The sequence below is a fragment of the Cupressus sempervirens genome, chromosome 5 (genome assembly GCF_028749045.1).
Source record: "Cupressus sempervirens isolate cs-2001-9-10 chromosome 5, ASM2874904v1, whole genome shotgun sequence".
NCBI classification, from domain to species: Eukaryota; Viridiplantae; Streptophyta; class Pinopsida; order Cupressales; family Cupressaceae; genus Cupressus; species Cupressus sempervirens.
Genome location: NC_143122.1, coordinates 1057562038 through 1057576128, shown reverse-complemented (window position 1 = coordinate 1057576128; position 14091 = coordinate 1057562038).

The following is a 14091-nucleotide window of genomic DNA, read 5'->3' as shown; positions in this document are numbered from 1 at the left end:
CTAATGTTTTAACTCGATCATAAAAAAAAAGGGATCGTTAGTGCAGTAACAAACCTCAAGTATCAATATTGTCAAACTTAGGCATTCCAGCTTAAGTTTTTGGAGAACAAGACAATGGCTGAAGTGAAATCATTCATTGCCAAAATAAACTTTTAACAAAAATTGCTACTGAATGTGAATTGTTTCAAAACCAAAGTGCGACTTTGACAATAGGAATTTTTTTAAAAAACCCACCTTAAGTCCAATGTCGTTAGGTTCTCACGGACCAAACTTACATCCTATAAGTTTACACAATGGGACAAGTTCAAAATAGAAAGATGAGTGCATCGAGCAAATTTGGGAATAACAAATTTCTTGATGTCAAAACAAAAAGTGTGTTGGTGTAAATACGTACTTTACTATTTACACTTACTTAAGTTTACTTAGGTTAATGCATTATTTAATTATTTTGCATTATTTTATTTGTGAGACACTTAGGAGTTTGTGCACTCTTGTGAGTTGTCTTGATGACATCACAGGGGTCCGCACCTCTTTTAAGCACATGTTGTCTACAACTTAGGAATCTTCTACACACATATGACACCTTTTCATTCTTATCCATTCATTTAGAATGTTGGATAAGGTGCTTAGTTGTCTTATCTCCTGGTTGTTTCTAGAGACATTCTAGGTGCTTCTTGAGAGGCCTTTATATACAGGCACTCCTAGTGTGTTTCAACATCACATTCTGAACAGAGAAATGTATTCGGACATACTCTGATTAATTGTTCATATCCATTTTTGGTCTACTGTGTACTTGTGTTTGAGTCCTTAGTTCTTGGGTGAATTTTTCCCTTAGGCAAATTCTTACAAAGTGCAACAAAGAGTCTTAAGTGAGTGTGCTGAATTTTCTCTATAAGTGACTAAGTAATCTTTCCAATCATAGATGTCTTCTTCCCTAGCCTCCAAACTCAAGTTAAGGCCATCCATATTTGTACATCCACTTAATTTTACATCAGTGAGGTGCAAGCAACACACCAAGAGCTCTTCAACCATGGATTGGGAAAAACAACAATTTGATAAGTCTAACACATAAAGCTTTGGAAGAGACCTTCCTCTATAAAGAGGCACCACAAGTGAGTTATCATCAAGTCTTTTACAAGCCTGGAGGTTCAAAACCTAATTTGTACAATCAAACAAAAAAAAATGTTAGAACCTTCAACCATAAAGGTTTTCGTAAATAATGCACAATAGAACTTGCTATTTTAAAATAATACCTCTAATAGTGTGCAAGAAACTATAATATGCTCTAGATTTGTTAGGTATGTAAAAGACAAATCTGAAGTTGTCAAGGAGGAAAATTTCTTAAAGGTGGACAGTCTGTCTAGTCTAATTAATGTGCATAATATCAAAACCAATGACTTCAATTGAGGACATGCACTAGTTACAAACTCCAAACAACTATCATTAAATGCTCTACCATATCATTAGACACTGTAAATAGTTATATTGTCATCCAAAAAGAATTGAAATGGTGCAAAAGAACTTTCATGATATACCACACTCATGAGATGCCATGAACCTAAAAGGTGTAATTAGTTGTCATTATGAAGTCTAGGGACTTATGGAACAAGTGATATGTAATAATGATCCAAATTGTAAAACCATTGGCTTGAGTTGCATATATAAGCCATCATGGTCAAACTAGTCAAGGGGGTAAGGGTAGAATTTGGTGTTCTTAGGTGTTGGGAACATTTTGAAGTCATATTGCACCTATTGTATGTGTTAGCTTAAAGAATAAATTTGACAACTGAGTGTCAATACACTTAACCAAGATCAAGAATAGGTGCCGAGTGCAATAGATGCCGAGTAATCTTCAGGTGCCGAGTAAAGTGTAGGTGCCGAGTAAAGTGTAAATGCCGAGTAAAGTGTAGGTGCCGAGTAAAGTGTAAATGCCGAGTGAAGATCAGGTGCCGAGTAAAGTTTAGATGCCGAGTAACACAGTTTTGTGTAAGTGCCGAGTAACTCAGTAGAACAACATGTGCCGAGCAACAAAAATATTTCAGGAGCCGACTAATCTAAATTATCAACATAAGAGTTTGGAATCGCACATACTATGATGAAAACAGTCTTTACAGCCGACATAAGGAAATCTCGAAGGATTTAATGATCAGATCGAATCTTTTATATTTCCTATGTAATTTGCATGCAACCAATAAGAAAAATGATAAAGGCATGCAACCAATCAGCAAAAGATAAGTATTAAGCGGAAATGAAGATTGAACATGGATCGTAGATCCAGACCTAACCCTAAATCCTCGAATGTCTTTATAAGGAAGACGATATCTCATAGAGAAGACATGATAGAGAAGGAGATGATGAAGATGATGATATAGAGGAGAAGATATAGAGTGGTTGATATACTATTTTCAAAAGCGAAAGATATCAGATCACAAAGGATCAAGATCAGACGAAGCAGAACAGAGCCTGCATTCAGCAATCAAGGATTGTAAACTATCAGGTTCATTTTACCTAATACTTTCTAGCCATTGTATTAGCATGGAAATCCTATGGTGATAGGTTAGCTTAACAGCTATTTCATTGATCCTAGAGATAGGTGATTAAATCCTTTAACAAGGTGACACTTCATGTTAAGTGTTTGTAAATCCTCTAACCAGGTCACTATTGACACAGTGTAAAGCCTTTAACAAGGTAGGCCTTTAACAGGGCAAACCATCAGAAGTGGTTAAACAATATTGCTGCAGTAATTTTTGTGGGTATCCTCCCCACCCCAGTTTTACCTTCTTATTCCTGGAGGGTTTCTGGGTTACCAATTTCAGGTGTTATGTGTTATTGATGCATGTGTTAGTTTCATGTTTACTTAATGTATTTACATGCATGCAATTTATTTCCACATAAAAGTTTTATAAGACAAATTTTAGTACTTCTGATTCACCCCCCCCCCCCCCCCCCCCCACTCATAAGTACTCTTTCCACATTTGAATATTCCAACAGTATGAGGTCTGAAATGGTTTGGGTGTAATTCGCTGCAAAATGCAAAAAGTTTTCAATGTTGCTTGACAACATTGTCAACATCTAAATGCAATCTCCTTAAAAATCTCATCAAATACCTCGCTCATTGGCTAGATGGCTCAAATTTCAACTATTTGAGAGGGTATTGATATATTTACGATCCAATGGGTCAAATCCAATGATATATATGTAAGAAGGGTTGGTGCAGGGGGTTTAGAGGAACACTAGGGTCACAAGGTGATCCAAAAAGCAACATGAAAACTGATAAGGTCATAAAAAAAAGTAACCATGGCCATTAAAGCCATTTGAATGAAGTTTGAATAAAAAATGTGTCAAAATGTTAAAGGTTACCACTATGGGCAAATAGGCCTAATGAGGGCTAATAGATGGGTCAAGGATAGCTTTAGAGTTTAGTTGATGTTTGAGTCTAAAAGGGTAACACGAGGCTATTTGATGTAATGGGATAAGAAATACACGTTAAAGTTGTAAAAATGGTGTAAGTTGTCAAATTCACAACATAAGGGATTAAGAAACAAAATCAGTCTATTATGTTTATAGGGTAGTTACAAAGGTGGAGGTTGGTTTCAATAGATTGTATTGTCTATAAAATATGTCGAATGAGTTTTTTGCATCAATTAAGGGCAAGTTTTTGCATATTTATATGTTTTGACCGATATAACAATGCTTTAAAATGGTTCTTTCATGGTTGATCTGTTAGTACCTAAATCATATTTGTTTGTGGATGAAAGCATGGTGAATGCCCCTGAATGATATTTTTTTGTAGGGAAACAATTTTCAAGGGTTCTTGAGTCTTAGTTTGTGGAATTAGGACACATTTGAAGGATGAAGTTGTGATAAGAAGGTAGGGATGACAACCAGTAAATTTTTATGTGATCGGTACTTAGGCATGACCAGAGATTGATGGAAAACCAATATGTGGAGCATGGTGGTTGGATGAAGTTGTTTGTGATAGGCTTTGACCATTAATAGGTCTTAATAGAGCCATTAAGTGATTGGATGATTAGTTAAGGGACTTGGTTTTGGTTCAATCAATTTAGTGGTTTAAGAGGATATGTTTGATGTGACAAGTTGTATCTCACTAGAATAATTAAAGAATTTGTCCTTGTACATGGGACAAATGTGTTGAATCACTATGCTTTGGATCATGGTGGTATCAAAGCAAGGGATTAAATCCTTGCAAGTTGGTGAAGGTTAAGAGGAAGTCTAGGAAAGACAAAGATGGGTTTGATAAAATTAGAAAGAAATATGCTTGAAGCATATAAAGCATTGAAGGGATCGTTGAGTAATGGAAAGAAGAAAAGAGAGCAAGACAAGAAGAGGAAAAAATTGTGTGAGGAAAGGAGGTAGAGCTATACTACTGAGAAAGAGATAAATAATGAGGCTTGATGCCATAGAGAGGAATATGGGGTTGAAGCATCAAAAGGATGAAGAACTTGAAAATGAGCTAGTTCAAGATGTTTAAGTAGTGACAGATGGTGAAGAAGATGAAGAACCTAGTGCTGAAGAGGTTCAAGGTGTTGAAGCAAATGTGGAAGACAAAGGTGCTAGTGAGGATAGCATGGAAGCAAATCCTATAGGGCTTGAGTATGATGAGTTAGTGGTGTTTGGGATAATGATGAGTCCTTTGAGTGAGAAGAAGGGTACAATGGAAGAAAGTACCCTTATGAAAAAGAGTATAGAGGCTAATGATGTAACCTTGATGGTGAATGAAGACTTAGAATGCCAAAAGGAATGACATGAGGTAACTAAAAATTTGGTAGAAGAAATGATCTCAGTGAAAATGATGCAATGGTGTTGGTGATGGGTCATGAGAAGATCATGGAGGTTATTTATTCTCCAAGAACAAAGATTGGATATGTTGTTATTACCAAGGTAGAAGAGTGTCTTTGGGTGGAATACTTGGTGAGTTTACAGATGTATGCAGATGGGATGATGAAAATGAATATATCTGACCAGATGAAGAGCAATGAGTAGGATGGAGTGTTCACAATGCCAAGGAAGAATCTTCCCAAGCCATCTTCCCCCTAAAATGCCTTTCCATGTGTACAATCTCACAATATAATATTATCTTTAGGCAATGAGATTGGCTATTTTTAAAGAAACAACAAACCCTTGTTTTCCATAAAACACTTACACGAAAGGGCTACTAGGAAGTAACCAACCATTTTAGAAATGTATAGAGAAAGGGAGTTTGGATCATTTTGATTGTTCATTCTAGATTGAAACCAAGTTTTTAAGACCTTATTGAACTTCCTCTAATACCTTGAAAAAAAATGAGCAAGTTCAAGCAATTTAGGATAGAGAAACCATGTTGGGAAAAGAAGGCAATTTTTGGGTGTTGTAAAGGGCATCATCATAAAGTTGAGAAAAGTGTGTTAAGAAGAGTTTGGTGATGACCAAAGGATTCAATTAGACACATCTACATAAACATGGAAGAAATGAAAGTTATTAGTGACTATTATTAAGTTTTCCAACCACTCGATGATGGGACCATATATTGTTGTTTAGTTTTGACAGGTTTAGTTTGAGCTTCACTTGGTTTCAAGAATCCTTTCATATTATCTACTTAACAAGGCCAACCATGTGAAGGTGGAAGCTCATTTGGCCTCTCCCTCCTATAATCACTCTAAATTCCCCATTAACAACTAAGTAAATGTTTCATTCATTCATTTAAGAACTATATCATTAAATCATTATAATCATATAACATTCATTAACACGACATACAATTAATTAATACGTATAAACATTCATCAATAATTCGTGAACACATCAGTCATTATATTCACATAACATTCATTAACATGACATATAATTCATTAATATGTACAAAAAATTCATCAATAATTCATGAACACATCAATCATTATAATCACATAAAAATATTCAATAACATGATATAAAATTCATTTTTTTTAATGAATATTAACATTCATTTCTTTTTTCTTTTCTTTTGTTGAAGATAAAGGCTAATAGGCACATCATGATTATCTTCGACATTCTCCTGTGGCTCTTGTGGTTATGATCTTATGACATGAGGCTTCCTCTTTTTTTTTTGAGGACAAGACTGATGTGCCCTTACAATACAAAATAAATGAGTTTAATTTTAAATAGTTTTAAAATGTTATAACTATTTCATTCATCTAAAGAACATAACAGGGATTTTTCTTTACCTGATAGTACCACATCATCTACTATCATATTTTGTTCAACTCCAACCCCAACATGCTCAACACTAACATCATGCTTGACTCTGTCACCATGACGTTCTGCATACTAAAAAATTATCACATAAAGGTTACACCAGTTGCAATTTAAGATGTTAAAATTTATTACTAATTATATGATTAAATTTTCAATAGAAATTGAATATGTACCTATATCATTGTGATGCACATCAAGGCCTTCGTCATGTGTAGGATCTATGCCTTTGTCATCATGAGTAGGATCTGTGCCAGGATTAGAAGGCTATAGTGAAATGTCATGCACATTGTTATCATTGTTTGAAATTAACATCAAATAGATTACTTCTTATGATGTTCTCAATTTTTGTTATTATTCACTAGGCCTATTTACCTATGTGTGAACTAGTGCACTAGAATCTTCCACATCTCTTTGGCCACTGGAATATGTGCATGGCAGACAACCACTGCTTTATAGCCTTTCCTTGAAACCAATTTATTTGTCCTCTTATGTGGGCACTAGATTAAATTCAACGGCCTACATTTTTTGCATAATATCGTCAATATTGAATGTATGACTTATTTGTAATTTTATATAGAAAAAATGATATGAAATTTCATTTACTGCTACTTACAAGTCATGAGTGAATTTTCATACATCCATCAGAGCCAAGATGGTGTTGACCAACCTTCTCTTTCCTAGCTTGTGTAGGCTTTGATGTGTCCTGCAACCTATATATGTAAACTTTGAAATATGTTAGATTATATAAATATAAAGATCACTAATTTGTGCATAATTATATTAATACTACCACATACCTATTTTTGTTGGGTCTTTATCTCTTAGTCTTATCTCTTTTTCATCTTCAATGATTTCATTCCACTCCATCTCTGGAACCAGAGGACGATGCTCATACTTTGGGTTGAGATTTAGAGCCCTTCTGTATTGGTCTCTCACATTCTTTAGATGTTTGGAAGCTATTTTAAGAATTTGGACTTTGTTCAAAATATTTTGACCAAAGAGCTCCTCTAGAGATTTTATGAGTTGATCTTTTAATTCGGGGCCTTGCTATTTCCACCTTTTAACAAAAAACAAAATTGTTAGATAAAAAAATTAGCTCAAGCTATGTACCTTGAATATATTATAAAAAATGGATGAATGGAAAAATGTAGCAACCAATTATATGAAACTACGTACCTTTTATGTAATGTGGGCCCAAATACCTTCAATGTGAAATCATAAAAAGTTTCATAAAAAAGTCTGTTTCTTGCAAAGTCATCACAGGATCATTAGTTGAAAATGAGTTATGAATAAGCAAACTACAATTACACTCTAAATAATTACAATTTTAAAGTACCTGGAAGCTTAGGCAATTTTAAGGGAATGATATCTTTCTCGGCCATCAACAATGATGCCTCCAATGACCCAGTAAAAGTAACATGGGCTACCTCAAGAAAGGTTGGTAAATTATCACCAGTACTAGTAGCGGTCCTATCATCATGAGAAGATGTACATGTCAGTGCACAAAGTTAATCAATGCCATACTATGATCAAATGAACAAGAAAGTACAAATCAAATCATATTTAACACAACAAAATGTAGTAAAACAAGGATTTACCAATTCTAGTTGCAATAGGTGTGGATGTTTGCATGCTCCTTGTTGTTGATCCTGTAGTTGGTAATCTCAGAGTGCTGGCCAGCCTGGTAGAAGGAGGTGTATGCGCATCATTAGGACCTGATCAAATCACATACTTGTAGGAGCTACATTGGTACCCTCATCAAGTGGAACAACTCTGTAAGGTCTCAAAAATTGTTGCAACAACACATACATATTTTTGTTCATGATCCATAAATTAGTATAAAACATAAAGCTTTATTGAACTATTGTCCTAGAAAAAGATTCATTGTTGCTTACTTCTAGTCAATGTGCTCTCTGACACAATTTATTTCTTGTCGCCTCTTTATCTTTGGTTGGATTTGGATCCATCACAAGCGCAAGAATTTGTAGATTGATGCTTTTAAGACTCTTTTTACACATGCTTATAGGGTCACTGGTATATGTGATGTCATCATCACACAATACATCACATAATACTATGGTCGCCATATCAACAACTAATTGCTCTTGTGTAATATGTTCTTTTCCCTTTTGTTAAGCATCAAATTGTGACAAAAATATTAGTAAAATAATCAAAACAAATCTAAAACCTTAACGAAAATAACATAATAATATGACATTTTATAAAATTACAATTACACAAATTTTTATACAAAAGGTTTACCTACACTGGAGAAGGGGTGAGAGCAACATCTTTGCTCCTATCATCCGATGGATCGGCCATGTTACCCTATGACAAAGAATATATATAAAAATATTAACATAATGAAAGGAATAGTGAACTTCGCAAAAAAAAAAATGGTATATTGTATATTGGAGTTCTAATTGGAGGTAATTAGTTTAAATATTACTTATATATTACTTACAAGTCCCATGATAGTAACTTGCTTTGTATCTATGTGATTTGAATTGTAATCTATTAGCAACTCTTCCTCTGAACTTATTGATTTTATCGCACATGATTTCCCTCACGCGCCTAAAAAATGCAATTGGGTCACTCATTAGTTGACCTAGGATGTGTACTATTTATAAAACCTACAATGTTCCCTGTTGCTTTTGGCCTTCCATCAATGTACTTATCAAGTCTTTTACTTTGATCATTTTCTTTCCATTGTAGATAGTTTGCTGATAGTGCATACCTACACATACTTTTTTTATATTGAACTATCCATATCCAATTATTGTAATTTTAACAAGGTCCTACATACTCCATCAATTCAAAGAAATTTTTATAAATGACCTTTATGCCATCCATGGAAAATAGGCCCAAACCATGTAATGATGATGGAGCTATGTGATATATCCTCTTGTTAACACAAAAATTAGTGTTAATTGGAGGTAATTCCTTGGGTACCCATTCTTTCTGAAGATGTGGGCACCTCAAGGGAACTTTGATGTTTCCCTTTGTCTCATCATCATAACAACATGACCCCCATCAAGCAAGGAAAAATTACATGCGTTTATTAAATTTTCTTCTAATCTTTTGATCTCTAATTTGTCTCTCTTTCATAGACCTACTACATGTCTCACTATCCTCTTCTATTACCAAATTTCCCTCACTCAAGGAAGACAAATCTGATAGATACCTATTTGGTGGTACCTATAGCCCATCAAATGAGAGATATAGTTGAAGGAGCAAAATATTTTACTATAAAATGAGACTAATATTGATTAAGTTTTCCTAAAGTTAATGTTGAAGGTAAAGAGAAAGCAAGCATGTAATAAACTTATACCTCTCTATCCATGTCACTGTGTATGATCCTCGACAATGGGGTATAGTTTCTTGCATATGTAAATAATTTGTCTTAAGTTAGTTACAAATTACATGATACTTATGCTACAAATTAGATAGAACATAAAATGAACAATATGCATACATCATAATCATTGTATACTTTTTAATTCGTTACCTCTATAAAAAACATATTATAAGTAATCAACACCAAGAATTGAGCATTGTAACAAATATTTCCACCTAATCAACAACTAATACATTTCCATTGATGATGTCATTGATCATCTTATTCATCCATCTCATCATCATGAACATCATCATTATCACGATCATCATCCAAATTGTCACAATGACCATCATCATCATCATGATCATCACTATGACCATCATCATCATCGGTGTCATCGTCATCATCATTTTCATCATCACCACCACCACCACCACCACCATATCCTTCTTCATCTACGTCATCATCATCATCATCTACTTCATCTTCCATTTCTTTGGTATCTTCTTCTTCAATCACATTAGACTTTACCAGCCTTCCTCTTGGATCATATCGAATGACAAATGACCAACCTGATTTGTGTAGAACACTAAAGTAAAAAAATTGCTCACATTGGCTTGGAAGAAAATAGGGCTCATTTCCAACTAGCTCAAATGACCTTGTATTAATCATTTTAAATCCATTATCATGTTCAATAACAATTATATAAGGATCATTTTGATTCAATCGTAGCCTGTACCATTTGACAACGAACAAAACTAGTTTGAAGGAATTAAAGTCACACTCAATTATATCATCCAAAATGCCATAGTATTCATTTTTAGATTGTTGAGGATGCATGCCATTTCTAGATGAAATATTGGTGACCTCAAAGACTACAGTTATCCTGGAATCACAAGTTCTTTTAGTGTCATCCACATTTTTAATGCAAAATTTAGGCCCATTGTAGTACATAGCTTTGTGGTGCTTGACTTGTTAGTTTTCAAACATTTCAAAATTATGCATCCATCTATGAATTGATATTAAACAAATGGGTCATGATAGATTAACATATACGTACCTTTCCACCTCTTAAACCATTTGCTAGATCAATTACCATTGGCATAACATTGGGATCTCCATTATGATGAACTTCTTTAACTAATGAAGCAACACCCTCCCATGTTAATGAGCAACTATTTTGTTGAGATTGTTCAATCCATACCATCATCCAATCAAGATTGTTTGTAATATACAAATGAAGTGCACCCCACTCCTGAGAAAATGTATAAAATAAATAGACTAGTTAGAAATAACTTATATTGATGATGAAGAATAATTAATTAACTACAATAACATCTTATAATTATGTCTCACTTTCCTCTATCTACCTTTCCCCATCAAGTACTCCCCTTCAAATCTGTTAATGGAGTTGTGATGCCAAATGCGATCTACATGAATATTTGATGCAAACTTGGAAAGATATTCACTAATATACACCATGGTCTGGCATACCATATATCCGTCGACCATGGAACTCTCAAGACGTGCTCTTTGTTGAACCAAGCCCTTCAAAAATTCTAAGTTCCTCTCAACCATTCACATTGACCTAGTTGGTACAGGTCCACACAATTCAATCTCCTCAACTAGATGTATGAGGTAGCATTCTTGTGCATTGAAAGAATTTAAAGGTAGACACTTTTGGATCTCACACAAAAGCTGCAAGAATTTTTCTCTTCTAATGCTTTATGTATTTTTTATCAATTTCTTTAGATGAAAACCACCTAGAAGATGTTCATCATGCAAAAATATATTAATGAGACTCTACAAATAATTATAGAAAAAGAAAAGCAAGATGCAAAAATAATATCTATACAACAAATCTAACAAATAACACTTCTAACCTCATGTATCTCCCAAGATCATATATAACTTGCTTGACACTCATGTTGCTGAAGTTGTGTGGGAGAGATAGAGGTAAAACACATTGCAATAATAATAAAATGATCTTTTTAATATATATTATAAAATAAAACAATGAAAAGTACATGATGTTTTACAAATTTATTGTAAATAGAGAAGAACATGACTTACCTTGATGAAGGTATGCCAATCATGCATTTTCAACCTTGACCCGAAAGTACCTTTCTTTGATATGAGATTGCTTATGTTTGCAACAAATCCTGTGGGATTTTTTTATTTATTTAATGGCTTCAAATATGGCATAAGTTTTCTACTACGTTAATAACCAAGAAATTCCACTCATATTGATCTGGTTTCCATGTCTATTTGATTCAACAAAAAACTTCAATGCATGATTGGATTTATCAATGTCATTACAAATTTTGACCAATCTTTCTTTGTCACGACTTCCATCCAATATTTTCTATAATGTCTTTGCTACATTTTTTCCAATATGCATAACATCAAACAAATGCACAATTGGGAGGTGCTCATAATATGACAACCTACTAAATTGTCTAGGATATCTTTTAAGTCCTTTTGAAAGTTGCTCATCAATGCCTTGATGACCTTCACGAACATCAATTACATCATTACTAAATAAAATAAAATATCCAAATTTTAATTTCATACAAAAACCTACATCAAATGGAATGACATTACCTTGACAAGCCATCCTTTTGTATTCCAACTTCCACATGTGAGGTGCCATTCTTTGTGGCTTTGACGTTGTCTCTTCTTTCCATAATTTTATACTTATAAATTTTGTGGATAAAGTGTCTATGCTCATCAAACACTTGCTTTCCTAAACTTTTTGAATGATGAGATTTCATCTTTGGACCACAAGTTGGACATTGAATTTTTCCCTTTATTTGAAGACCTACAAGATCATGTATAATTGGATGACATGTTTACTAGAAAATTCATATTTAAAATTATCACACACAACTTAAACATACAATGAAAATGCGTTAGCACTATAACATACCAAAAATATGCGTTAACAATTTTACATACCACAAAAATGTGTTAATCCAAGGGCATCATGTATTGTTCATCCAAGCATTGTACAAAATTGAAATTGTCTTTCACCAATTGGTCTAGAGATATTGTATATAGTGACCCCATTCCATAACTCCAACAACTCATCCATCAAGGGCTCAATATACACATTCATATGTTTCAATTGGTACTTACCTAGTTGAATGAACATAAAAAAAACATAATTATTATGGCCATTTTGATATTGTGTTTATAAATTAATTTAGATGACTATTAAATGGAAAAATACCTGGTACAATCATTTCCAACATTATGTACTCCCTCTTTATAGATATCCAAGGATGAATGTTATTGTTAATAACAAAAATATGCCAGATTGAGTAAAAAAATCTCATCTCTCCAAATGGATTGACACCATCTGTTGCCAATGAAAGCTTCATATTATAAGGTTCTTTTTAAAATACTGGCCACCTATCTTCTATGTCCTTAAATGTAGAACCATTCATAGACATTCACATAATGTCATCTTGACTCCTATTGTGTACATGGTAATCCATTAATTATGCCAAGCTAGTGCACCTAAATAATCGTTGCAAACATTGAATAATGAGAATGTATCAAAGAACCTTGTGAGACACCTTTTTGGTTATTTGATCAAATTGATATCTACTAATGTTACAATCATGACATTGTGTTGCAAATTCACATTGTTTATGATATATAATATGATCATTGGGATATGTATGTATTGTTTAATACTCCATTCCAATAGCTTTCATAATGGCTGATGATTCTCGGTAAGAGTGAGGTAGAATGATTGATGGTGGTAACAAAAACTCACCTATCAACCTATGGAAAAAAATTGTTAATATAAAGAACATTAATGGTACACTAACATAGAAGATGACAAAAATGATACTATACCTTAGAATACATGAGATTGCTACATTGTTTATACCATTCATAACCTTGAAGTTTACCTACAACAATACAACAGAGATAAGCATTTTTTTCGAGCCTTGGTACAGGGGCTTGTATGCCTTTTTCAATTATAGGTATATCAAGGTTCTCTTCATCATCATCATTAGATGTGCTACTATCATCGTCTTCATCATCTTCATCAGTTGCGCCAATAACATCTTCGTCAATCCTATTTTCTGGCACATTATTAGTTGCGCCAATACCAACATCTTCAATTGTGTTCTTTGCCTTAGGATCATCTTCTTCCATGGGAGTATTACCTTCTGCTTTGATATTCAAACCTCCATGTTCCACCAATTTGAAATCCACATTCACCAAAGGACAAAAATTATTTCCCCCTTCAATGTGATCATGTTGCCTACAATGTCTCTGAGCTGTTGTGATTAGAATTCTTTGATTCTTTAAGCCCTTGTAGGAAAATAACATTTTTCATCATTTTTTCTTTTGAACCGAGACCACAATCTAGCAATTGTCACCTTATTTTGTTTTGGGTTCATATTGTTAGGCATGGACTTTCTTCACAAGCAAATATTCAAGCTATAAAATTTTATCAAATGTAAACATACAAGCATTAGTAGTATCTTGTATATAAT